Source organism: Ciconia boyciana, chromosome 12 (genome assembly GCF_034638445.1).
Source record: "Ciconia boyciana chromosome 12, ASM3463844v1, whole genome shotgun sequence".
Classification (NCBI taxonomy): Eukaryota; Metazoa; Chordata; class Aves; order Ciconiiformes; family Ciconiidae; genus Ciconia; species Ciconia boyciana.
The window spans coordinates 9,485,779-9,490,648 of NC_132945.1; positions in this window are offsets into that span (position 1 = coordinate 9,485,779).

A 4,870-nucleotide genomic window follows, 5' to 3' on the forward strand; every position below is an offset into this window, starting at 1 on the left:
AAGATCTGCCAGACGTTTCGTTGCCCCTGTTGTTTATGGTTAACGTTGGATGATGTCTCCTGAAGCTGAATCTCAGCAGCTGACAGTGTTTTCTGAGAACTTGTCATCTGGACTTTATCTAGCAAAATTCCTGGTATTGGGTGTATTTGTTCCCATTTGAAGGAAAAACAATGTTTTCTGGAAAAAAAAAATTGCCTGTCAATGTGTGTGTGATAAACATCTCCCGAGCGTGGTAGCCAGCACAGACACTTCACCGTGGCAGTGCCACAGAGGCATTGGGGCCAGCTTTGCCATGCACGGCCTCCTGGAACCATGTCAGAGGAGAAGGATGCTATTTCCAGCCCACCGAGGTGCAATGCTTCTTGCTTCCTTGCAATCCTTCTAGCAGGACCCTTGCTGCAGGTTGGTATTTACTGTGCCAAACATGCAACCAGCCAGTTCTTTGCTATTCTGCTCCTGGTGAGGATGATAAAGCAGAGGGCAAGGGAAGAAGAGCTTTCACACCCGTGTCACCAGCCTCGGTGGTGTGAAATCCCCAGCAAAGAACTTGCTCATCACCTTGCTGCGCATCAGAGCAAGCCCAGGCTGGGCACTGCAGCCAAAGCAGCCCATGGAAGCCCTTGCCAGCGCTTCCAGCAGATGCTGGTGGCTCGGAGGGCCAGGCTGGGCAGCACAGAGCAGGGAGATGCTATCTGGCTGAGGAGCAAAGACGCTGATTGGCCTGGGTAATTGCAGAGAGGGTCAGACCGAGTCTGTGGGTGGACGCTGATTTCGTAATGAATGACTGATGGCAGCGAGGGGGCCGCTCTGTGCCTGTGGCCAGGAGCTCTTTCTTTAACTGATGACTCTTATCAACTTACAGCACAGAAGGATCATGGGATGGTGCTGCCCTGCGCTTGCCACCAGCCAGCCTTGCCTTGTTTTGGGGAGCCAGCAACCCGGAGGCACGGGTGCATGGCTCTGAGCCTGATGCATTTAGGCGCTAAGGACCGGGGCACGCAGCAATCCCTGTCTCGCTTCCCCGTGGCACCGGAGTGAGGGGCAATGTCTGCTGTGTGGGCTCGGGCTGCAAAGCCCTGGTCCCTGAGGTTATTGCTAGGGACATGATTCGACTCCGGTGTCACTTAGCAGAGTGGCGAGGTGTGGGGCAGGGTGCTGCGGCCGCCTGCTCACCCATGAAGGTGCAGGGAGCCTGGCAGTGGGGGGGAGCTGTGGGTGCTTTACAGAGGGTGTATGGGGGTGTATAGGGGCTGTGTTGCTGTTATGCAAGCTGGAACCTGGAAAAATAGAAATCTTTCCTAAACCTGGAAATACAGAAACCTTCCCTTTTCAATCCCTCTTCTTGCATATTTTCCTATCACAAAACAGAGCCACGTGCCTTCTGGATATGTGACAAGTGCCTTTGGTTGTACTGTATCTCCATCGCAGCAGTGGGAGGATTTCAGTGCCATCCCAGAGGCTCTGCTGCCCTGCCTGCGGCTGCCGGCCGGCCTGCCCACCTGCCCAGCTCCCTGGGGCTCGGGCTAAAGGCACTGCTCCAGCCCTGTGCAATGGAAACCCTCTCCCAGGAGGCTGGTTCACACCTTGCAGCTTGCAGTAAGAGCCACACTGGAGCCTTTTTGGTGTTGCTGTGGTTAGAGGTGTGAGAAAAACCCTTGCAGGGGGAGGGAGGGGCGAGTGTCTTTGTCACGGTCCCGCTCTCCTGCCTGCAGCATTAACTAACTCCCACTCGCCCATTTGGAAGAGGAGGCTGGGCTGGACCCACTGTTGCTGGCTGGACCTTCCCTTTGCAATCCCAGCGGTTGCCTTTCGGTAGCTGGCGGCTCCATAAATTGTCCCCTACCTGCAGCTGCTGCTGCTTTCTGGCCCAGGTGTAGCTGCCGTGGGAATGTATGGATGGTCATGTAGTTGGCGTGGTACGGACGGTCATTCACATGGGGAGGAACGACCGGCTCCCAGGCAAGCTGGGGGTGATGGTGGGGTGGTACAGGACTGTCCTTGCCCTCTCACCACCTTGAGATGCTCCTGCAGACAGCAAGGGAGACGAAGGCCTGGGATAGGCAATGGTGACCCCCCTTTTTAAGCCATGGCAGGGGTAACACCTTTTTGAAAGGCACGAGGGAGAGGAAAGCCATGGCTCCAGCCTCTGCTCCTGCCCACGGTGATGCTGCTGGGCGCCTGGACCAGTCCAGGGGTCGGTAATGAAAGGCTGCTCCAGGAAGGAAAATCTTCATCAGCATAACAGGGATTGCCTTCAGACCCGTGGCGCTCAGGCAGAAAGACCGGACAGGGAAATGAGCCGATCTGTGCTGCTTAGCTGCGTCCCACAGCTTGGAGACAAATGTTTAGCAGCCGCATATCTGCTGGTGAAAGAATAAATAGAGACGTGGGTCTTGCACCTTTTAAACACTACATGTTTGCGGACTGCGAATGTGGGGCTGAGATTTGCATGCTGCTTTATTTAGTATTATATAAGCTGTGCCGCGTTTACGGAAACCGCCCTGCAGACACCAACTGTGCGACCGCAAAAAAAAAAAAAGGGGAAAAAAAAAAAGCAGAGAAGTGGAGGCAACCTCTTGTCACCAGCACCCCAGCTCCAGCTCTGCCACAATGCTCGAGGGACCAAATGCTATTGCCGGACCTCCGCTTCCCCTCATGCTGTTGCTGCGTCACGAGGCTGAAGGATTTCACCACTAATAATTTGTGTCTTTCCCAGGGACAAACGGAGAAGCCCACTGAAGTCGGGGACTAACTCGTCCCCCCGTGGGGCCACCGCTCAGGCGGGTGCAGGTGCCAGATGCAGGGGGTAGATGGCAGCGGCTGCCGCAGGTGGCACAAGCCAATGTCCCCTGTTTTGGGGTACAGAGCAGGGGTCGAGGGAGAAGCAGAAGCGCGGTGGGAGGTCTCAGCACAGGGTGCAGGTAGGGTGTGAGTGCTGAGGGAAGGAGGGAAGGAGGGGACCCTGAGCTGCTCTGTGTGTGGCTGTCAGACGGCATCGCTGTCACCTCCCTCTGCAGAGACCGCCACAACGATCACTCACTCCTGGGAAGAGAGCACTTGTATGTGATGGCATGATAATAATAACTGTAGTAGTAATAATAATGATAATAATAACTGTAGTAGTAGTAGTAGTAGTAGTAGTAGTAGTAATAATAATAATAATAATAATAATAACAACAACTGCTCTGTAGCTCATCCTGCATGTCCCTCATCCCTCAAACCTCTGTGCGGTTCCTGTGCTGCTTGCCTGAAACTTTATTTTACAGCGTTTAAAGAATGATCATTTTCGTCAAGATAGACATAATTTAATTATTTTTAAGGAGACTGCTTGATCTCGCTGCCTGATGGGCTGCCAGACTCCACCTCTGGCAACTGTCTGGCAGGAGCCCCTGGTCATTGAGACCTTGACCTGCTAATGCACTCTCCAAAGGAATAAGTAACTCAAGGTCCTCACGTTCCTCTGTCCACTGACTGCGGGATAAGTGGATTCCTGACCTGACCGCTGTTGAGACGGCTTTTACCACCTCTTTTACACAGCCTCACATGGCATTTTGGTTAACGCCCTGCTGTTTGCTCTTGATCTTATTCCTGACAGCGCGGGACGGCGTGCGGATGGGTGGCAGGGCTGCCGGGACGCCTGGCTGGCAGACCACGCTCTGGGCTGCCGGTGAGGGACTGGCTCCCAAGGCCCCCCTTGTTCCCCTTATCGCTGTGAAACCCAAGGGAGAGCCAGCTGCGTAAGCAGGGGCAGCCTCGGCTCAGGCAATAAAATCACTTTTACCTGGGGTGCAAAGAAAGGCCAGAGCGAGCCATTGCCCGCCTGTTTTTCGGAGGGTGCCTGGTGCCCACAGGAGGGATGAGGGGACGCTTCCTCCACCCATCAGTCTGGCCAGACCTGCTCTGCCCTTTCAGGGGGTCTCCACCACAAGTGCTGCTCATCCCTGGGGAGCGTTTGGCCAAGGGATTCGTGCAGTTTGTGGTGCTTCATCCCAAAGTAGTCATGGTTAGCCGAAGTGTTAAATAAAAAATCATTTGCACGGTGTTCCTGAGTGTGATGAGCACCTCAGTGCTCACCCAGTGTGGAAGGTGCTAATGCTTCATCCCCCATCATTTTTTAGTGCTGGCTTTCCAGTCAGCCTCCTGCCCTTCCAGGGGGCCCTGGGCAGGTACACACCAGCATTGATTTCCAGGCTAATTAAAACCTTAATTTTTGTATTTTTTCCATGTGAAAGCGCTGCTCTGAGTGGGGCCAGATGCTCTTGCTTTTGAAGCGCTCTTCTGTTGGGGGCTGAGAACATCCCCCAGCCCCAGCGTTGCTATCACAGAGGGCATCTTTCGTGGGGAAACGGCTCATTGCTCCAAACGGCGGGAGGGTGCTGAGGCAGGAGGGGCGGCCGGCGAAGCAGCCCTGATTCACCTTGCCTTCAGTGAGCCTGGTTTGGGAGCAGGCTGCCTCCGGGCACCCGTTGCCCATCCAGCTGCAAGCTGGGCATGCTGCGGAGAGGAGGGAAAGCTTGCAGGGCCGGGGACGGAGAGGAAGGGGCACGGCCAGACACAGATGGGGCTGGCAGCTCACCTGAGGGTCCAAGCCGAGTCTCCTGTCTGCACAGCCCATCTCCGGCAAGACAGAGCCAGCGGCTGCACCGTGTCCCAGCAATGGAGGAGCCCGTCCTGCACCGGGTCCTGCAGTCGAGATGTGGCTTAAGTGACTTGGGAGCGTCTGTGTCTCTGGACATGTGTGCTGGCTTACGGGCTCTGGAAAAAAACACCCATAGGAGCCAGTGTCATTGTAAATGTCATGGTATTGTCATCCCAGCAGTGTACGAGCTGGTGAATGAGGCTCCAAGGCAGCCAGGCCTGCCTTAGAAAC